The sequence below is a fragment of the Spermophilus citellus genome (assembly GCF_964194105.1).
Source record: "Spermophilus citellus genome assembly, chromosome: 5".
Taxonomy (NCBI): Eukaryota; Metazoa; Chordata; class Mammalia; order Rodentia; family Sciuridae; genus Spermophilus; species Spermophilus citellus.
In genome coordinates this window covers 171538002-171561348 of record NC_138186.1, presented here as the reverse complement: position 1 = coordinate 171561348, position 23347 = coordinate 171538002, and positions in this window count along the sequence as shown.

Here is a 23347-nt window from a genome sequence, read left to right as displayed (position 1 = left end):
GAGGGAAACGCAGGGCCACTCAGGAGCTTTGGCACCTGCCCTTCTCCCTCGTCCCCTAGCACTCCAGGACTTCCAGAACTTTCCATCTGTCCAAGTTTTACAACTGCACTCAGCAGAGAGCTGGGGTGGAAAGTTCTCCCTCTTCCTTAGGGAATGGAGACTGGCAGGTTTTCCATCAGTTCCCCTTTCCGTCACTACGCTGTGCTCATCGTGAGCTTCATTCCCACCAGGGGTGGCTTTGGATCGCTTACTGTGGAAGGCGAGTGCACTGACTTCCACAAGGTGGTTGCTCTCTGGTGACACGAAAGGCAAGCCCAGCCTGAGCCACCCTCTGGGCACAGGAGAGAAAGACGCACAGGCCTGTCCAGGGGTGGCGCATTGCCCACAGCGGGGTGTGATGGTTGGCTTTGGGAAGAAATGGACAAAGGTTGGCAGATTGGCTTCTGAGGCATGGCGGAGCCTTTGTCCCGACGCTAGTGGACAGGAACGCCACGGCGGTCCCCCAGGAAAGAGGTCTGGTGGCCATGAGCACAGGGAATGGACCACAGAGAGCCCCTGCAGGGCGCGTGGACGTGGGATCTGAATCGGGAAGGCTGACGGGATGTGATGAGGAGTAGGGGAGGGGACAAAGGAGGGGAGGACCGACGGGGGAGGGGGAGGGGTGAGATCACAGGGCGAGGAAGACCGTCAATTTAAAAATGCTCCTGACTTGGAAATGAAAAGAGAGAAATCTGAAAGGGCAAGAATAACGTGTCCAAATCTCAGCATTCTGTTTTATTGCTGGGTCTCCAGGAGGGGACAAGACAGGGGAGTTGCTTAGAGAGAGACCACAGCTTGGGTGAAAAAATAAGATGTTTTGAGGTCCTGAACGGGATTTGGAGTTGAAACTGAGTATGGATGAAGTTCATGGGAAAGAACAGAAGAAGAAATAGGAAAAAAAAAAAAAAAAGACCGGGGTTCAAGACTGGCCTCTAGAGGTGCCACCCGGGTTTGAAAGCAGGATGAGAAATGGAGACAATTAGGGACAGGAGGAGACCAAGGGTGACCCAGCTGTGGAACAGAGGGAGAGGATCTGAGAAGCAACAAGGTTACCAAATAAAGCAAGGCTCAGGGTCGCAGGTTCTGGGCAGAGTGATGCCCTCAGGGGACAGTCTTCCTGCGTCAGCTTGCAGAGAGGTGGCAGAGACAGCAGGAGCCCAGCCGGAGCCCCTCCCGGGAGCAGGGAGCAGGGTGGAGGGAGGTGATTTAGAACAGTGGAGACTGGGGAGGAGAAGCACTGACCCGAGAGGGAGGGTGGTAGAGGGGCCAGGCATCAGAGGAGCTGCTGCAGATCTCTGCAGTAACTCACCTCCCCCCACACTCTCCACGGTCTGTTCCTGCATGGAACAGACCCCTCCTGTGCCACTTCACTTTCCAGCTCTATAACAAAATACCTGAGAGAAAAGGTTTAAAAAAAAAAGTAAAGTTGTATTTGGGACCATAGTTTTGGAGGGTCCAGCTCCTGGTCGGTCAGCCTTGTTGCTTTGGGGCCTGTTTCTAGGCCACACTTCATGGCAGGAGCATGTAGTGGAGCAAAGTCCCTCCCTTCTCCCCTGGGGAGCAAAGGAAAGGAAGAGGAAGGAACTGGAACTCCCGATTTCCCCTGAGGCCACCCCAATACCTAAAGCCTCCCACCAGGCTCCACCTCTTAAAGGCTCCACCTGCTTCCTAACAGCTCCAGGCCCTTCACACACTGACTTGGGGACCTTCCAGGTACAAATGACAGCAATGCTTTCTGCCAAGTCGGAGTCCTCAGTGACGGCCGAGCCGTGTTCCCCTGGTGACTCCACAGCCCCTGCCCTGAAGAGGCGCCAGCCTGGCAGGTGTGGCCTTTGGTGGCGCATCATCCTCCCTTGAGGGCTGGATTGTAGACAGTGGCCTGCGGCCCCGTGGGCAACACTCGGGGCTCATTCAGTGGTTTGTCACCATCACTAGAAGCATCACGTTTGTGCCCAATTCAGCAGCGACTGGATGGTGTGACGGGCCGGGCAGCAGGTGACGGTCCCAGGGAGTCAGGATGTGCGAGGTCAGTGCCAGGGCTGATGCGGGTCCAGAGCTCGGTGGCTCCCGGGCTGCAGCCCTGGAGGAGCCAGATGAGGGTCATGTGCACGTTGCACGTGGTGCACACCCTCAGTCAGAGGACTGGACAGCGTGTCCGTGGGCCAGGAGGGGAAGCCAGAGAGCAGAATGGAAGTCCACTAGGCAGGCGCGGACCCCGACCTGCGGAGGTGGAAGGCTGGTGGCATGGGGGTCACAGGTGACCCGAGGGTGGCAGGGGCAGAGGAGTTCCTCGCACCAGGGTGAGGAGGGGTCTTGGCACCTTTGCCTCCCTCGGGGCCAGCGGAAGTGTCCTGCCCCACCCCACACGTACCTGCGGGGGCAGCCGTGGGTGGGGCGGCGAGCCCTCTCTCCTGGCAAATCCCAGGCTCGGGGAACCTGGGAGCAGGAGCTCTGTTGGCTGCAGGGGAGCAGGGACAGAGACAGGCAGGTGGGACGTGCGAGGCACCCCTGAGAGAAAGGCACCTCAGGTTCCTCAGGGCCTAGGACTCCCTCTGCCAATTTGCCTGATATAAGGATACGGTGCGGCACACTCCAGGAGTGGGACGTAAAAATGCAGCGAACAGCTTATTCAGGCAGGAACCAAGTAGAAAGCAGAACACACAGGCGGCAGCTGCACTCTGCAGCACCGTCCACATGCAGGTGGACAGTGCTTTTAAAAGCAGGTCAAATTGCAGGAATGTTTTATGATGCAAATAGGAAAGGGATTAGTTGAGATTGAAGACCACTAGTTTGAATCACAAATATAAACCACACCTAGACTCAAACCAAATCTAGGAGGACACCGGGGTGACCTGGCTTTGGAGGGGGAGGAAACTCCTCCCCCTGGGACAATGGCCTCTACGTATGCCCACGTGTGCTCCCTTGGAGTACCACCCAGAGCACACCTCACGCAGAATTCCTCTCCCCACGATGGCTGCTTCTCCTATGGAAGTGGAAAGGCCTTTGGCACAGCACCTGGGAGAGAAGGAAAGAGAAGGAAAGGCAGGTTATGCAAGAAGTCATTTTGGGAACTTTGCTTGCACAGCGCAGGGGGAAAAAACCCCAAATGTTCTCTTTATCAATCCCTAAGAGATTACATGCTTAAATGTGGGAGGTGGAACTTTGAAATTTAAAGATACAAGATAATGTCTTTATCACTCAGCAAGAAGGACACCTTCAACAAGAACCAGACCATTATTCACAAAGAAATCATGGTCACACTTGGCTCAGTGCAACCCAGAGCCTCACTGGAGGGTGGCCTTGCAGGACACGCTGGGGAGAGACACTCGCCCCACCGTTCCCAGCCCGGGATTTACCTCGAGACCACGTGGGGGATCCAAAACCAACCTTAGAAAATGGCGACTACTGAAAGACTGGACACAACACAAGGCGGACTTCCCGGAGGGAGAAACTTCAATGGACAATAAAATGTGAAGAGGCTCAGCCTCTTCAGTAATCAGATGTAAACTTAAGCTACAACGAGATACCACTTTGACTAATTAATCTGACAAAAATTTAAAAGTTGGCAAGATTAAGGGTCAATGGGAACCCTACACTGTTGGTGGCCTGACATTTGGAGGAACAGGCAGGCACCAGGTGGAAAGCGGAACCCATGGGGCAGCAGCTCTACTCTGCAGCACCGTCCATTCACAGGTGTGCAGACTGACGATTGCACCAGGAGTCGTGCTCAGGGATACGACAGCCCAGAAATCCACCAACAGGAAGTAGATGAACAAGAGTTCCTCTGTTCCCAAAATGGACTATTATACAACACTGAAGATGGCTACATCCACAGGCTGTAGCAGGGAGGGACCCAGGGGAAATGCTCAGTGAAAACATATCGGCCAAGATCTAGTGTGATTGCATTTTTTATTTGAACCCCAAACCAAGCCCAGCTCACCAAGGCATCATTCAGGATATGTATGTGCATATACACAGAAATATACACAACAAAGCCATTCTTATAGAGGTTGACCCAACACAACATTATTTTTGGGGGGATGCTGCTGGAAGGAGCCAACTGGTACATGCTGTGGTGTTGGGACCCCTGTTGGGGCTTGATGGTCGACTCATGGGAGGTCAGTTTATGATCATGCGTCAAGAGGTCCCTCTGTGCTCTGGACAATATTCTTTGCATGCTTGCAACATTATCTCATTAAAATGGGATGCCCAGGGAAAGTCCTCCTGCACTCTTGCCTCTTCATTTGGCTTCAGAGCCATGTTAGGCATCTGGAATTTTCCCTAGAAAAGGGTTTGACGGTGACAGGAGAGCTAAAGGCATACTTCACAGAAAGTTTGTTCGATGTCCAGTCTTGCTTAGGATGCTCAGAATCAGTCTTTTGTCCCAAGCAGGCCACCACACTTTTGTCCCAAGCAGGCCACCACAGATGCACAGTTGAGATTCTGCCTGTCCCCCCCCGCCCCCCCCCCCCCGTAGGATCATTAATGCATTCTGTTGCGTGCCTGTGTTGGGTCCACTCCTTGGAAAGGGATCAGGGGTGGAAACCTAATAGCAGGTTTAGCAAAGAGGAACTCTGTGTTCACCCCCCTGGGGAACACAGCCCCTGCACCCCTGCAATGCCCGGATGTTTGTTCTAAGTGGCCTCAGATAAATGTACATAACAGGAAAAGAGCTTTCTTACCACCCCACAGAAGCTGTGGGTCCACCTGTAGTATTGGGGCCATCCCCATCTCCTCTGCCAGGCAACCCCCCACCCAAATGCTAGAGCTGAGACTGTGCCAGGACTCCATTCTTCAGCAAAAGAGACGCAAATGCTGACTTTAAATAGGGTTCAAAGGCAGCAGGAGCAGGAGAAGGCTCTCTTTGCCCCTGGCTCTTTGAGTCATGTCTTATTTTTGAAGGGAAGAAAGTGAGGGACAATACAAACAGACTGACATGCATAGGTATTTGGTTGTGTGTGTCTATACCGAAGACAAAAGCGTCCCAGGGAGGCAGCCAGGGGTGATGGGGTCTAACCGAGGCAGTCATACCCCTTGAACTTCAGGTTCCCATCTCTAAGGAGGCACTGCCCACCTGCTGCCCATTGCAGGACCTGACCGCAGACCTCCTTGGTGACCTACAATGCAGAGGGATGGGAAGAGGGGAGGGAGTCAGGGAAGAAGAAACCCAGGGAGGGAGGCAGCCCCTAGCCCTGTGCTGAATGATACAGGGAAGTCCTCTGTGAGCCGCAGAGGGTCATGCCGCAGTCTGGCTGGGCACAAAATCACGAGCCACTCAAGCAGGAACAAACTTTATTTTTGAAACTGCCACCAATGCCCCGTATGCTCCCGGGAAGATTGCCGACTGACCCACGCAGTGTTCTCGCGGACGGCAACAGGAAGTCCCTCCTCCGGAATTCCCTCCTACTGCACTTCCCCAACCAATGGGAACTCTCCAGGAGTCCCGCAGCAGGCCAGGTGGACAGCAGGAGTCCAATATCCATATGAATGCAGATCTTAACATAATCATATCATCTCAATGGCTAGCTGGCGTCACCTTTCAACCAAAAATGCTACTTGGCTATGGCTCTTAGCAGGGTCACACAGATTCAAAGTGATCAATGCCGTGGGTGAGGTCAGTTATTGTGATGATGACTGGGTGCATTTCAAACATAACTCCCTGCTCTCTAAGAAATTGAAGTGGAAGCAGTTCTTGTGTATTTGTGAGACATTCTTGTGTCTTGTGGACTTAGCTGAGGCAGCTGAATTTCACAGAAGTGACCAAGCTGATCAATGATCACATCCACTCCTGGAAGGTTTGAGCATTATGTCACACACCAGGGGGAAGGGTGCCAAAGACTGTCTGAATGTCCTATATTTGTAACTTTTACACTGCAGAAAAGTTTAAATGTGTGTTAGACATATGCATAATTATTAAAATAAAAGCTTCTTGATTTATAGAATTAATAAGGATAAATCTAAAAATAAGTTTATTTTAGTGTGAATTTCATAGCTAAAAATCTTTGTGAAGAAACAGTTTGGTTAATTTCTTTTCTCACCAGATGGAATGTTTCAAAATAGTTAATACATACAGCAGTTTAATAGTACCCGTGTTTTCTCCTAGTTTTTGAATATTCCAATCTAATGAAATTACTTGAAGATTTCGGCAACGTGGATGATGATTAAATATATCACTCAGGTGAGGTCTATAAGAATATGATATGGTCCCTCTCTGGACATAATATAGTCAGTGACTGTTTTTTCCTCACTAAAAATTAAGCTCTGATTTCTAATACTAGTTACAAATGAATATCAATTGAATTTGTAGGTTTGCTCACTGTGAGCTTCATAAGATTACCTTAATCAGAGTCATTAGGCGCTGAGGCAAAATAGTTAAAAATTTATTTAACAAAATGGTTTGTTTCTAATCACTTTAATTCTTCTATTTGTCAACAGCAAAGTAACCAAACATAGGCAACCAAACTTAGGTCATTTTTTCCCCTAATATGCCCAAAATAAATTAATATTTCCCCGCTGAAAAATGTGCATTATTTTTTCCTGAGCAAGTCAGTCTTTAGTTCCTCAGGGAAATTTCAGCTGATGACCTTTGGGAAGTTCAATGGCAAATATGGCCCCTGTTGCCAAACCAAGAGACGACTCCCAAGGCAGGTGCCCAGCAGGTGCTAGGGAAGCAGGTGCCACAGCGGCTCTCAGGCAGGGGCTGTCAGGCTGCTCCACGCGACGGGGAAACACAGGTGTTTCTGCAGACACTGGAGTTCCACTGCATCTGCTCCACACTGGGGGGTGACATGTGGGTTCTTGCTGTGGCAGAACGTCTCTGGATGGCTGGCGTTTGTTTACGCCACTGGCCACTGAGTGCATTCTCACTCATATTACTGTGATGATCTGGGGGGAAGTCTCCATGTGGTTAGAACAAAACAGTCACACTTGTGTTTGACGGAATGAAGGTCCCCAAAGATCCGAGATAAGAGTGTCGGCCTCTGTCCCACCGTCCGGTGGCCTCCCTCCCGCAGGATGCTGGGCCTATCTCTTTCCCTCCTCGTGGTCGAGTAGAAAGACGTGCCCTCAGCAGCCTCTGTGGGCTCTCAACAGCACCGCCAGGGTGGGGCTTCTGCACGGGTCAGTTGTTTGGACAATTTTTCAGAAGCATTAAAAAATGAAAAATCTGAAAACTCAAGTAACTTAAAAAGAGCTGTATTGCAACCTTCCAGAATTGAGAATTATAATTTTGTCAATTAGCTTCTATTCTTTTCAAGTAAAGATCTTCCTGGTTTTGAATCCCAGTCTTTTCCTGGCTCTGCAGAGTCTCAGTAATTTACTCTCCTTTTCCAGGTCACTTAGAGACGCATGAAGACCAATGTGCAGTCTTGTAGGTGTGATTTTAAAGTACACATAAAATACACATCTATCTATGGGTGCTCTGGGAATTTGTTTTTCCCCTTCGAATTATCTTAAAAGATAAATGATTTCTGTTGCTACCAAACTGTTCTTAGGAGCCTTGTTGTTTGATAGTCCTTTTCAGGGTGGAATTTAAATGAAAAACACAAATGTTAAAGAGGATCACTCCAAAGACCCCTCTGTTTGCCTCTCGTCTGCACAGGAGTCCTTCCATTTCTCCTCACACTTGCAATTCAGGTTTTCTTTTCTTTTTCCCCCTTTTTTTTGGGGGGGGTAGGGTGGGGGGAGGGGTTGTTTTGCCTTTTCCATTTGGTCTTCAGAGAGAACTAGTATTTTAATTTGGAGGACCTCTGATTATTGGGATACTCGAAGAGGCGGGTTTCATATGTGAGCTTCCAGTCTGTGAAATGTCCACATCTCTTCCTCATTAAGAAGTTTTGATGGAAGGAAGTCTCTCTGAAATAATAGCTTTAAAAACCTCAGCCTTAAAAAATAGATAAACAAGAAGCCAAATGCACTTAACACTCTCCTTTGAATCATGATCGATTATAGCACATATTTACAGTATTCCAGAGTCCCAGGCTGGTTTTCCCTGTTGTCAACGGCTCCTTCTAGATTTTACAGATTTTCTGACCATTTGCTCATGGTTGAGCTGACAACCGTTTTCCGCTCTCGTCAGTGGTAAAGACTCCAGGAATCCTTCCCTCTATTTCTGGCTTCTTAATAGACTGTCAGCAGGAAATTGATTAGTCCAAGCTCACATTTTATCAATAGGGAGCCTATTTAGCACACATTTCAGGGCCTTATCCCCTCCCATTTAATTTTTATTTTTGGCTATGACCTGGCCAAAATAACTGACTGTAAAGCTTTAGAGTTTTCTGAAATTTGATTTGTAGAAAGAAAAAAAATCCTAAATATTTGTAAATTAGAAATATTTTCTATTTTTAAGCTTATACTTTCACTCAAAATACACACACAAAAAAGAAGCCTTGGAGCACAAGCTGTGATCATGAGACGTGAGAGCAGCGTTTCAAACAGGCGCCCACAGCAGCCCAAGGCCAGCTGGGTTGGACCCTGTTTCAGGTGTGGACCCTAAAAAGCTTCATCCTGTGCCTTTCCCACATCCAGAAACAGAAGAAACCAATGTCCAGAGAGAGAAAGGACGGTCTTTCTGCTAAAGGTGGAAGAGCCCAGATGTGCATGTGCATAATTTAGAATGATCACTGGGGCTGAGTAGAAATAAGTAAAAGCTCATTAACTTGAAGCTGAATATAGAATGAAAACTCAGAGGATACGTGCTCTCCCAGCGGCTCTGCCAACCTATTTTAAACAGTGATTTGGTCCAGGGAAATGACAAAAATGAGCTTGATAAAAGAACACGTGGGCGCCAGATTTTTTTCAGATGTTGTTGAGCTCGGTCTTTGTGCTCCGCCGGGCTGTGGAGGGCACCACCGGACAGCCTCGGGTGGCCCTCCTTCCAAACGCAGAATGAGGCCGCCTCCCAGGGTTCTCACTCCATCAAGGTCCCGACTCCCTCCACAAATCAACAGGCAAACTTTCTCACTTCCCCTCAGAAAATCAGCTTGCCAAACTAGACTCAAGTGGAAAGTAAAGTTCCAGCTAAGATGTGTCATAAGGAGCCGTAATCCTAGAGTCATGGAGTCAGAGAAAGGCCCTAGAGATCAGCCCAGCCCCCAGTTTGAGAGATGAGGAGGTGACCCCTTCCCTCTTTCTTGATGGCCTTTTCCCCTTTTAGCTGGACATGGGACGGGTGAGACTCGGACTTTGACAGGGGACTTTGAAGCCATTTTGCAGATGTGTTCAGGGTTTCTTAACAGACCTGTAGAGGAAGAACAGCTTTGGAGAAACACATTTAATTTTGCACTTGGTACAAGGGCGTGCTCTCTTCAGGCCCGTCCCCTGTAGAAACCTCAGGGCCAGGGCTGCCTCGCAGCGGGAAGTACAGATGGCATCCTCTTGTGACCAGGAGGCCGGTGAGCCTGGCCCAGGCTCTGCAGAGGAAGCAGCGTGAAGTCCACTCATGCTCAGGGCTCTCTTTCTGTAGTTCTGAAGCGCTGGCTCTTTACACTTTAGCAACAAGCGCCAAGCAGGGGGACAGGCCTCTCAGCCCCCAGTGGCCCTGGCAGGATAGCACAGGGCCTGCCTGGAGCCTCCACTCTGCAGATCAAATCCCGCCATGGCAGGTGCTCAGAGTGTGCAGTCCCCTGGGCCAGAGGACTGGAGGGCCCACATGAAGGAGGGCAAGCAGGCAGAGGCAGCCGTGGTCACCTGAAGGCAGCCCTGGGTGTGCCTGGTGACCTCCGGCTCTGCATGCTGTGCCCTCTCTCAGAAAGAGAGAGGCCCAGGCACCTGATGGTCAGAGAAGAAAATGACATGTGGCTGCCTTAGAGCCCCGACTCGTGAGGGAACCGGGAAGAGCACATGGAGGAGATGAGCCAGAGGGCCGCATCGCACTCTCAGAGCAGAGGTGCCCGCGGGCCAAGCGGCAGCCAGGTCTTAGAGGAGGGAGGGAGCTCCCTCAGGGGGTGCACAGATGGCCATGGGTCTAGAGTGGAATTTCAGAGCAGGGCCCTGAGACTTACTTGACTTTTAACAACAGAGGACTATGTATCTTGGGGCATGTATAAATGTGTACCTATGCAGAGAATATTCTAGAATATTGGAAGGAAAAATGTTTCGTTCAGACAGTGGCAATGGAGTTTGGGGGTCAGTGGGGAGAGTCATACTTTTCATTCAACTCCTTTCTGCATGTTTGGTTCCATTTTTAAGTAAATCTGCGTTTGATGATTCCCAAGTCCCAGGGCTCCAAGAACTAGGGCTTGTCATCCGAGTGCCTGCTTCTGACTCTCGTGGAGAGGATGGCTTGGAGCCCTGTCATAGCCCCGAGGAGAAAGAACTTCTTCCTTGTATCTTGGCACTCAGGTTTCTTTCCTGTGTTTTGGCTTGGCAGTGTGTCTGCCGTAATGTTTGCATTTCTGTCCTTACACAGGAACAGAGAAGGGAACCAGGTATTGCCTGGACTCCTGTTTCAGCAGGTTTGCTTGAGGTGTTGATTTTACTGTCAATATTTTCTGTTCCAGAGTTATAAGAAAAAATCAAACTTACACGATGGATTGAAATGTGTACACACATAACGATGCTATGCTGTGTGAATAATTTACTGCATTTCATTGCACGCAGAACCTCACAAAGGCTGGGTAAGCAGGCAAGCTGGTGTCAGGCCCCCGCCCCTCTCTCCTCTGCCCATGTTATAAAATGCCTCAGAGTCTTCATTTAGATACCAGACACCTCACCTTTGTTCACAGGCAGATCTGCTAATGTCTTACATTTCTATCTGCATGTCATTTCCATGATGATGTGCTTTCCAAGATTTTCACAGGTATAAAAAACTATTAGCAGTTAAAGTTTTGTTTGATTTTAGCTACAGGCTTGGCAGAGTATAGGATCCATCCAGCCAGAAGCTACCCATATTCTTCCCTTGGCAGAGGGAGAGGAAGTGATTCTAGCAACAGACATCACTGTGCAAACCAAAAACACAGGTGACCCGAAGGCTGCACCTCCGCCATTCACTTTTTTTGAAGCATGTCTTTGGTTCCAATGGACCATTTGACCAGCTCTACTGGTCCTTCTCCTCCTTGTCCTGAGTAGGTTGCTAGTTACCCAATGAAGCGCGGTGGTTGTCAAGCTGGGCTGTCTGACCACAGAAGCCAGCTGCGTGTTTACCAAGATTTAACTTCATTAAATGAGATGACACGAAACCTCATTCCCCCATCACAGCAGCCATGTCCAGCTCTCCGTGGCTGTGTGGCTCGTGACCACCACGTCCGGCACCAGGGCTGCCCGATGCTCCATTTCCACAGGAGTGTGTGCCGAAGCATCTTCTAGAACATACCTATTCATAAAAGCGGTGGAAACAGAAGCACTTCTGCATAAGTTTAAAGTGCAAGGAAGACGCAGTTTCTAGTCTAATATTCACAGAACAGAACACAGAATAAGTACTATCCACATTTTAAAGTGCCCTATGTTCCATTTTGTGGCTCCTTCTGCAGAGTGCAGTGGTGGGACTCAGCATGGCCGCCTGTTTCTTTGCCTTTCTTTTGGAGGAAGGGAGGGAAGTGTGGGAACGACCAAGATGATTATGGTCCCAAGGTTTTCTCCGACTTGACACTGTGAGGTTTTGCTCAGAATCTGCATCAGAGCCAGTGCAGCTAAATGTCATCACCCTCTGTGACATTCAGGAAAAACAGGGTCCAAAGGGCCAGTCTGGCAGTCCTGCCTTTTGTCCAGGGCTCTTTATATCTCGAACTTAGGCGATCATCGTGTCTTAGATGAATGATACTCGAAGCTTCTCAAGTCCTTAGAGGTGCTGCAGGACAGGTCTCCTCCGGTGAGTGTTCAGGTGCTGTTCCTGACATTTCCTGCGACTGTGGAAAACTTTGAGAACTAAGTGAAGGATATTCGATATGAATTGCTGGTTTATATTCTATGCAAAAATTTACTCAAAGTAGACCCCATACCTAAATGTGAAAGCTAAAACTAAACTGTAAAGCTCTTAGAAGAAAACACGTGTGTGTGTGTGTGTGTGTGTGTGTGTGTGTGTGTGTGTGTGTGTCTTCAAACCCTTACATTGGACAGTGGTTTCCAGATCCAGCAGCCACAGGGGGAAAAAGAGAGACTGGGTTTCACCAAAACTGACATCTTTTGTATTTCAAAGAGCACTATCCAGAAAGCGGAAAGACAAGCCCCAGGTGGGGAGCCAGCACTCACAAGCCATGTGTCTGATAAGGGCCTCGTGTCAGAGTCCGTAAGGACTCCTCCAACCCAATCACACGAAGACCAAAGCCCAGCTTTAAAAGGGGAAAAGGCTCTGAGCAGCCTCTTCTCTGAAGAGATACGCAGTGCTCAGTGGACGCAGGCAAAGGGCCCAACCTCCCCAGTCTCCAGGGAGCATGGACCCACGCACAGCGACATGCCCTCCGCAGCCACTGGTGATGGCCGAAATGAAAATGCAGAGAACAAGGATGTTGGCCAGGATGGGAGGAGTGCAGCCCTTGGGTGGTGGGGACGTGTGACAGCTCCTCAGAGACGGCCACGTAGCGCTGGCACATGAGCCAGCGATGGCCCTGCTGTGTGCATGGGGTCACTAGAGCACCTGTTCACACTAGTAACTGTCGTTCAACACGGTCGAGTCAGAGTGATTGTATCAGTAACCGCCCAGACCTGGGGACCTTGGACAGAAGCCAGCTGTAGAGGACCACGGATTGTGTCATTTTTTTTTAATAAGAAATTTTCAGAAGAGGCAGATTCATAGAGGCAGAAAGCAGATCATCTGTTGCCAGGCATCGGGGAGAGTCACGGGGGTGACCCGGGGCGTGGGGCTTCCCTGGGTTGGGAGGGTGTCGGCCGTGATGGTGACAGTGCAACATTGTACCATGCAGAAAGCCACCACGGAGGGGCGACCAGGACAGGGCCAGCCTCCAGGGCTGTTATGGCCCAGTGAAACGACAGGAGGGAACATACAGGGAGGTGAACATGATTATTGTCACTCTTTGTAGCCCCTAATCTGACAATAAGTATTTTTTTCAGTGTCATCTGGCCCAGTCTTTTAGGGAATTTGAGACAAAAAAAAAAGAACTAATAAGAACAAGTGTCAGAGTGAAACTATAAAAAGATCTAAAAGTCTGTTTTCTCATAGAAATCTAAGAAAGCGTCTCTTTTCACTTTAGCTGAAAGTGTAAATGAGAAGTGGAATGTATTATTTGTGAGCTGAAGAATTCAATTATAAAACAATGGCAAGTTAGAAAGACTCAAGTAGGGAGCATCATTTAGTCAAAATTACATGTTATATAATTTTTCAATGGCAACATGAAAAAAGAAAAAAGTGAGAAAAAAACCAACCTCTGAACTACACAGAATGTCCACAGGTCTCTAGAGTCGGAGGTACCTGGAATAGTTCTGAGTGCACCAGCAAACCGTGAGACATACCTAGACGATTTGTTTGTCGCGGTCATTGCATTTTATTTAAGCATCTCCCATGTGCCTGCCTCTTTCAGAAAGGGGAGAGGAGTCACTGCAGCAGGAAGCTGCAGTTGCTGACTTGTTTCCTAGTTATGCAGAATCCCAGCCTCTGGACCCAGGGCCTGAGGAGGGCCTTCCTCAAAACTGATAAACAGCTCAACACAAAAGAACTTGACTGGTTTTGCGAAACCAAACAATACACAGAGAACTGACTTTAATGTGCACAGCTTCAGGCGATTGGAGGGGTTTTCATCTCATGGTCTAAGCTTCTTAGGGAGATTTTCCTTGGGGTACGCTTATAAAACTTGGTATCCGGCCCCATTAACAGTAAAGACAAGATGCATCAAACTTCAAGAAAGAATTCTTGCTGAGAGCTTTTGAACAATGTGTGAGGACATGAGGTGACATCGAGAAGGACGAATCTCAAGGTCAAGCCCAGGTACTCCAGCCTGACAACTTGACTTCAGGCGGAAATGAGGAAGGGCACACTTCACAGAGGATATGACCTGCAGCCATACCCGCCCTTTCTGATCGCCATGACCTACCAGGCACTGTCCACCGGTCACCTTCTCCACACAGGCCCCTGAGGTCCACACGGGCACTTTGGGGGAGATGGGAGGAGAGTGGGGAAATGGATGTGGGAAAGCACCCAGGGTGGCGAGCCAAGAAAGGTCTGCTGTCTGGCTGCAGTCTTCCTATGCACTGACCCACTTCTCCTTTAGAATATTTTCACAGGATTTTAGAGGAAATGTTTTAGAAAAATGCACTAGATTTAAAAAAAAGAATAGAAAATGGAGAGTTTTCAATCAATTGCTTCACTGTTTAAACTAAGAGCTATAGAATATGATATAGTCTATATCTAAACTCTGCAGATTTTCCCAAAAGGTAAAATCATTACATACCGCCCTGTCTACCATGATCTATCTATCTATCTATCTATCTATCTATCTATCTATCTATTTATTTGCAAACAGATTTTAACACTAGAATATACTAATACTAGTGCAATTTTCCAAATTGGTTGATAATAGCATTTCTCACTTCTTGAGTGCATAGGAGGAAAACACTAGCATTATCCTTATTTCCTAGATGGTTGAACCAAGGTTCACTCACTCCAGGGATGCAGCCCCCAGGTGTGCTGGGCGGAGCTCCAAGGCCCTGCCTCTGTGGGCTGTCTGTGAGCTCCGCTGGCCCTGGGCACCCTAGTGTTTCTTACTGCCTGCGCTGAGTGGAGTTTTATTCTGCGAACCCGCACTCTGTAGAGGCTGACCACACGCCTGTCCCACCCTGGCTAGCAGGGGAACTCTGCCTGCTTCCCTGAGTGCCAAGTGGGGAGGGCAAGAGGGGATGAGCGTGCCTGCGTGGACTGTTGCCAAGATTCAGCGAATCGCCTCCGCATCACACCCTGCTCGGAACACCTGGGACCCAGCAAGCATTCACTAGAAGGTGGCTCGACCGTACCAAAGCCTTCTAGTCTGCAGCTCACAGACTGAAGAAGAAAAGGAGGCGCCGAGGACTCCCCAGAGGGGATGACCTCGCCTGCAGGGGCTGGGAAGTGGGCTGGGCAGTGTGAGGGACCTGGGTCCTGTCCCTCCCTGTGGTAAGGGCCAACACCTTCCAGCCATTCTCTTCCAAGTCCAGCTCAGACCGGTCAAGGAGTCACTAGATTTTGTACCAAGACATTTGTCAGCCTGCAGCCCATTTCTGGCATAAATAGTCTCATTTTTCCTGGGGAGTGGTCTGGAGGTTTGTGTAGAACATCTCAGTGCCTAAAAGAGTGCAGCAGACGATGGGCACCTGCTGTCAGTGAGGAGCCACAGCCCACCCGTCTCAGGAGAACCTGTGACGTGACACTGAGAAGTCTCAAGTGTCTGTCGGAGAACAATTAGTTGTTACTGTCAAAATTTTCCCCAGTTCATGGTGACACAAGAAAAAAAAAAGCAGAGAGAAATTTTTATGGCGCCATACTTGAGTGGCAGTCACACATAGAGGTGTGATGATTCGCCTCCTTTGTAAAGATAAGTTGCATCTCCATAGGTGACGTGATCATGAAACGGAATCCAGAACAGGGCTGCCAAGCAGGCACTGGCCTCCTGTGGCTAGCCTTCTCTGAAGAGTGAGGTGTCTTTAACTACTGTATTCAATACAGCTTATGGGGTAAGAATTCATTTCAAAGATAGTTTTAATTTTTAGTAATTACTTGTATCAAAACACTAAATTAAAAAGAGAACTAAGCTGTTGTTGCTGGGGGTATTTTTGTATTTTACTAATTTAACAAGGCCTGTAATTATAAAAATAGAACATGTTTTTTAGGTAACTCTTTATGATGTGTGACCTCAATTTCACATTGACCACAATTTCACATTTGTATGATATCACAGTTTACATTAAGAAAAGGTAAACTGGGATATCAATCAAATCTGAAGGGAAACTGAAAGAGTGCCTGTGTTGAGGATTAAACAAGATGAGATCCTCCTCCGAGGGCCAGGTACTAAGGAGGAGCTTGGAGAGGGAGCTCCGGCCAGCTCTTGGGAACGCACCCAGCAGGTGTTCCACATGCACGTGCAGCCAGCAGAGATGAGGTACTGAAAACCTGTCACCTGGTGTCCTGAGAACAGTGTGGGGAAAGAAGCCAGAGGCTCTGGTCCACATCACTGGTGAGCCCGTGAACCAGGGAACTGGACTAGCTTGCCCAGGCCGCCACACCTCTGCTTTGGAGAGTGGTGGTTGGACAGGATCATCCTGCTTCTAGAAACGGGAGGGGGTACAGGAGGGAAGAAGGGAGGGATCAGCTCGGGGGCGGAGGGAAACCAACCAAGCTTTAAGTTAACTGTGAGTCCCCAAAAGACAAAACCCACTTGCTTTAATTCAGAATGTGGCTGAGGGTAAAAATAGTGAGTCCATATGAAGCTGTGAAATTTCACAATTCAAGGTAGAGGGAAGAAAAATGAAATTTGTTTTTCTAAAAGGAGTGACTATGAGGGTGCAAATGTCCTCTGGAAATCCAGGGCAGCATCAGGACAAGGGCAGCTGATGTGCAGAGTTCACAGTGGGGTGGGGTGAGTTTGCGCCACCAGCCAGGAGGCACCTGGCACATAACGGTGCTTACGGGTGTCAGTCACAGGGCGAGTAACAAGCACGGAGCGCCCCTGCCCGCTTCATCCCACACTCGGCTGGCTGGGGTGTCCACTGTTAACTAAATGTACAAAAAGATGGAGAAAGGACCCTGGGCCATGAATTGCCTCTTTCTGCATAATGAACCTCTGCAAAAGAAGTTTCATCTAGAAAACCATATCTGGAACTTGACAGTGAAAAAAAAAGATGGTTACCAAAAGCCAAAAACTAAAGCTGTGTGTGGTCAGGGGCAGACCCAGTCCTGGACCCAGAGGCCGGGGGTGCTGGCCGACTGCACTACGGGCGGTGATCAAGCCTGCGTGTTCTTTACCACCAGCCTCTGAGGAGCGGCCCTGCTTGGAAACTAGCTTGGAAATGAGACTTAAGAGATCCCCACTGTGTGCAGAAGCCCCTGCTTAGTTCCTCAGTGGCTGCCTGAACAGCACGGTGAGCAGGGGCAGAGGCTGGCCAGCCTCAAACCACGCCTCACTCAGGCCGAGATAGTGTGGGGCAGATCTATTAAAGCACAACTTCTCTGTAATCAAGATGAACGCCCTCCATGAGCAGGTAAACGGGGAACATGAAATAATTCAGGAGATGTCTTTGCTCTTCCACAAAAGAAAACAAAAATCATCTCTGTCAGAGGTTTGGCCTTAGATTCCATTCTAGAGCAGATTTGACTTCATGCAAAGTCATAGAACTCACCAGTGTCAGCCCCGTGTGTGGCCTGCAGCCACTAATGCAATGGAAGAAAAAGCAATTCTATGGGGGAGGGGGTAGAAAAGAAGCAGCAAGCGCAAGCCGTGGAGCTCACTTTCAGCATCTTCAGCTGACTTCCGGAAAACGTGGAGAAGTGAAGCCCGACACCCAGTCCCAGAGGCCCCTGTGCCTGTGCACCTCTGTCAGCAACCTTGGGACTGATCTTTTGCGCTCTCTGTGGGGAGACTGCAGTAGCTCACCTTCAGGAAAGTTCTTTGCCCCTCGCTGTTTCATGATCCACAACAGAAACGACTAGATCCCCAGAGCAGGGAATCGTCTCAGGAAACCTACTAACGTGGTGGTTCATGGCAACATGGACTGGATGCTGGAGCCACGTCTTCAGAGCAGGAGGCAGCCCACCTTCAGAGAACCCAAAGCAAAGCAGGCAGCTGGGACCCCAGCAGGCAGGCGGGTCCCTAGCTGGCCCAGTCCCCTCCTGGCCAGGCAGAGCTCAGCCAGGGACATGGGATGTGCCCACACACGGGCCCCTGGTGTACTCCTCTTGCGTCTCTGTTGGGGTGCGACTCAGGAAGCACAGAAACCACCAGGGCTATTAAAAATCTCCCCCAGGTCCAAGGAAGAACTAGGTTCTGTGTGCCACCTTCTTTTTAAAACGTCTCTCGGGGCCTGTCCCAGGGAAGCCTCTCCCTTGTACCACAAGAGAATGGCACTGCTCAAGAGCTTGCTGACTGCCACGGCCCCCACAGGCAGGAGTGTGGCCGGGTGCCTCAGAGGCCTCCGAATGCACATGGCTCTAGCCACTCTGAGGTCTTTATGTTCCTGTAAGTAAATGCATGCTTTTCAAAACTTCACAACATGGTGATGGGAAGGACTGGACTTTTAAAGCAAAAATAAATAAATAGATAGATAGATAAAAATAAGCTGCATCTTCTAAGCAATTGAAGTGGAGACACAAACCACACTGGATTTCCAACTATGTTGGAAATGGAGGAATCTTTATAAAGGAAGTCTTATTTAAACATGTGGGTATTTTTAACTTGAAAAATTAAGTCAGGAAAACACAGCACACAATTTTAAGTTTTTAATTTCAAACAAAATTTCAGATAATTTAGATGAAGTGGTAATCTTCCACTTACTGCTAGTAATGACAATTCTGGTGAAGAGCAAGTATCAGCTAAGAAATGATGCACATGGATACTTCAATTTCCTGCCATGTTTACAGATTCCTGTCTTTGGAGAATCTCAAATAGGCTTGAAATTGAGTTTGGATTTACTAAAAAGATAGAAAACTGAATGTATCATGTTTTCCAAAAAGCACTTCATTGCAAAGTTGTCACTTCTGTGTAAATCAATTTAGTTGTCATTCCAATAAGCATGTGAAAGTCATTTTTAATTAGGCAGAGCGATTCTATAGGCTATGTGACAAGGTAGATAACCTGGAAATTGCTCTACTAGATATGCAAACGTTATAAAAGGTCTGTCACTGAAACAACCACGAAGGCATCTGAGGGACGTGTGAATCTGCAGCAGAACAGTCCAGAAGCAGATCCAAGGGCACAGAGAAGCTGCATGTTTGGAATGGGCCAGGCAGGAAGTGGTGCTGGCAAGTATTGGGAAAATGGATCAATTCCTTACGCTCTATCCCAGGATAAATTCCAAATGAAAGATTTAAGTGAACAAGCAAAGTCATGAGAATGGCAGAAAAGTGTGAGCATTCTCTCAAATGCCAACAGAGAAATGGCCTACCTACCTCTCAAAGTGCAGAAGCATCAAAGGCAAATGGAAATATGCAAGTTAAAAAAATTTTTTCATAGAAAACACATCAAAAAATCAAAAGCCAAAAGACACGATGGGGGAGAAATTGCAGCCTGTACACAACTTCCCCAAAATAACAAGAAAATTTGTTAATAGGGAAAAAATAAAGCATTAGCATCTGAATGGAAAATCGAGTGGGGACAAAGGACAGGAACATCCCGCTAACAGGAAAAGGAGTCAGAGGGACTCAGCGCGTGAAGGAGGCTCGGCCTCCTCTCTGAGAGGCCCCTCTTCACACACACTGGGGGACATGAGCTGCGGGGAACACAGTGAGAGCAGGCCTGCCCCTGCGCTGCCCACGGAGGGTGGTCTGGCCACCTCTATCCACACCAGGAAGACCTGCAGCTCGGCCTGCCCACAGACAGCCCAGGCACTCTGTGATACTGCTGCGGCAGCCCCAACCAACCTCCACAGCCCAGCTGGGAGAAGGGCTGCAGCTTCCTGCTCTCTCCTTCCCTGCAGCTCTGGAACCCTGGGTCTGTGCTGGCCTGGAAGGCTCTCAAAGGGCAGGGTTAAGAGCAGGAGGGTGGAAGGTGAAGGAGGGAGAAGCGCATGTTCATATTTTCTGAGCATTCATAAGAATCTGGAAAACAGCAAAAAGAAACCCACTTGGCTGGCCAGCTGGGTAGCAGTGGGAAGCCTGAGGGCAGATGGGGAAAGTAGGAGACAGGAATCCATCATACGTGACGTTTTATAGTTTTAAAAAACATTTTGAACCGTGTAAATGTACAATCTTCTCAATAACTAAACTTTTTTAAAAATAGGAATTCAACAGGAAAAAAAAATCCTGGATACCTCCATTTTCTCAAAAAGAACTTCCCCAGACTTTTCCCCATTAGATCTAAAAATACTTTGCCTAGCATTTCCAGCGCTCTGTTTTGTCAAGTAGGAGCCTAACAATTCTGTGTTCCCTGGAGACTAGCTTACGAGGCACCGCTCAGTGGTACTTAGTGCAGGGTTCTGGAGGGTGCTGCGGGTGCTCGATGTGCCCAGAGCTCACGCCCTAGACCGCCAGCCTAGAGCATCCACACACCCGAGTGAGCACCAACAACTGCTGGGAAGTGTGCTCCAGGGAGCTCACACCCAGCCCTGCTCTCCCACTGGTGGGCAGACCTGCCGTGGGCACAAGACTCCCCTCCGCGGGACCCCGGGGCTAGCCTGGCACCCGGCAGTCCACTGCTCTCCTGCCTCTTGCCAGGTGACCTGTCCTCTCCTCTCTTCCCTTCCATTTCTACAAACACGCCTCACCCCAGCTCTCCCTCAGTCCACAGTGATCCAAAATGTGAAGCCCTGTCATCCCCGGTCCCAGTCACTGTCAGCCATTCTTCCAGGTCACTAGGTAAACAACCACTTCAACGCTTATTCGATAAAAACGACGAGACAGCCTGCATTTCATGCTGTATTTAAGGAAAGGAGAGCTTCTAATGGTCTTGTCTTGAGTGATGGCAGAATGACATGTATTAAGAAACGCTTGTTCTGCAGGCACCTGCTGTGTGATGGTGTCGAAGACCTCAGCTACCCAGGACAACTGTTTACTTTACAAATCACTTAAGTCCAATTAAGCACTTCACAGCTGATAACTTGTAATTATTATTTTACAGTATGGTGGGGGTCATGATCCTACTAACGTGAAATAATAATTGCTACTAGGTGGTTTCCTTAAAAGTTCTATTTTTCATGAGAATTCAGGCCACTGTTAGCAAAGCACAGAAATTCTGGACTTTGATTCTTTTCCCAGTTGCAGGTCCTGCTGGGGACTGGGACATGTCCCTTCCACTTTGCTTTCTGTGAAGGGAGCGCACTGGTATGTCTTAAGAGAAGTTTAACAAAAGAAGACAAATAGTCTACAGAATGTATGTCCACCTTTGCTGCTCCTGCTGGAAGCATGCCAGAGTGGAGGGACCGAGGGAGCAGCTATGTCTCTTTGCTTCTGTGGTTTAATATCTGAGAGAGACGGGAGCATGGAAAGGCACGGACCTGGCCCCTTCTCCTACTGCTGCCAACTAAATTAACACTAAAGCCAATAGCGACTGCACAACTATTTCCAATGACAGCTTAAAGTTACTCTTTCACTCTCTCAGTGGGAAGAGTGAGTGTGTGTGTTTCACCTATATTATTTGCATGAATTAGGTTTATCCCCATTTTCCAGATAAAAATGTGAAGTTGTAAAAGATTAAGTTGGCAAGATCAGAAAGCTACTAATGACATACCCAGACTAAATGCGATCCAGAGCCCATGCCCTCCACAACCACACAGGTCTGTGTCTCAGGTACAGCTCTGCAAACTTCCTGCCAGGTGTGCGAAGGCAAGACCCTTCTCTCCTCCGAGTCTCGGCACCGTTAACCAGACATGGGGATAATCCACACACTATGGGCTTGACTGAATTCCACAAAGGTGGTGTCTCATGGTGGTGCATCTACAAAGACTTAATATTTGATTTCAGTTATAAGAAAAATAAATTAATTTAAAACTCCAAATATTTAGACACTTGGCTGGGATCATAGCCTTCCCTTGCTCCTCAAAATCAGTTTGCCAGTTCTTGATTTCCGTAAGCAGTCCTGATGTTGTTTGATCCCTAACTCCTGTCGGGCATAAAGAACCCAAAAAATGAAATGAAATTAAGAATGAGAAAGAAAGGAGTGTGCTGTCATTTCTCTAAAGAGATGGGCACCTGTGAACCTGATGCTGCAGCCGGCTACATTTGAAGGTGAAGTGAGTAACTGACCTTTGACCTTCAGCTGCCATTTACAAAGGGGTTTCTCATGCTGTATCTGTAGCTCTTCTATACACACGATTTGCACATAAGTCTTTCTTTGTTCCTCTCTTTCTTCCTTATTTTTTATTTTTATTTATTTTTGGTGGTACATGTGCGGGGCAATCATTTTACCCAGAGCTACATCCCCAGCCAGTGCCCCGCCCCGCCCCCCCCACCCCGCTTTTTCTTTTTCTTTTTGAGTCAGGGTCTCACTAAGCTGCCCAGGCTGTCCTTGAACTTGGCTTGAACGAGGGATACTCCCGCCCCAGCCTTCCAAGCAGCTGGGAGTGACAGGTGGGTGCCATGGTGCCCGATTTGTGAAATCTGTTTTTCACTCCTAATATAAACACGATCCAACCTTTCACATTAGTGAATTGTAAGACACAGTCATCCTCAGCACGTGCTCATGGACACTGGCTTCTTAGGACACTGCTTCATCTGTCATGGACGCCCATGTTCCCAGAGACTGAGGACGCTGCCTCGTACAGCTGGGGCATGGCCCTTTCCTCACCTTTCAGGCATTTTTTTCCTGTGAACTTTGCCAGTTGCTCTTGTTGTGAAGTCCCTGGCTCCGCTGGTAGGGCCTGCTTGGTCTTCATGTGACGTTATGTGTCAACTAACCTGTCTTTCTGCATGAAACTCTGTGGTACTTCTCTAAGCTTTCACCCAACTTGATTCTCAGCTTTTCCTATTGAAACAAAAAGATATGGGCCACTGGAGAGGTGCTTTCCATTACGTCAGAGAAGCCCAGATTCTGGATCGATTTCATCGTCTGAAGTGAGACAGGTTTTCAGAGGGGAGTACAAAAACTCTGTCTTGCCTCAAATGAGAGCCATTTAGTTAACACGGAAGCGAGTGTGTTAGTAAGCGCTTTGCTGCTGTGAGCTGTACACCTGAGAAAAACAGCTCAGAGGGAGGAAGACTAACTTGGGCCCTGGTTTCAGAGGTGTCAGTCCGCAGTTGGCTGCTCCATTATTTGGGGCCCAAGAGAGGTGCAATGTCAAGGTGGAGGGGTTGGTGCAGGAGAGACAGCTACTTGCTCTGGCAGACAGGAAGCAGGGGGTAGGGGGTGAATAGGCAGGGAACAGAGACACAGTCCCCAAGGGGTCATCCCCCGTGGCCATGCCGTACCTGCCCTCAGTGGCCACCACCTCCCAGCAGTCCACGCACATTATTTGTCCATCCAATGGTGAGGTGCAAGTCCTCACGATCGATCACTTCCTGAAACCCCACCTCCGACGGGCCGCACAGGGACCAAGCCTTCAGCACATGAATCAGAGGGAGCCATCAGATCCAAACCATAACAGAAGGTTAACATCTGTGGTGGGGAAAAACACCTAAATATCTACATATTAAAATCTAGTCTACTTTTTAAGTAAAACTTGAGCATTTTTTAAATATTTGTATTTAAAATAAAACCAAAAATTGACATTTGGCTTAAACTCCACTTAAGGAAAGGAAGGCTAA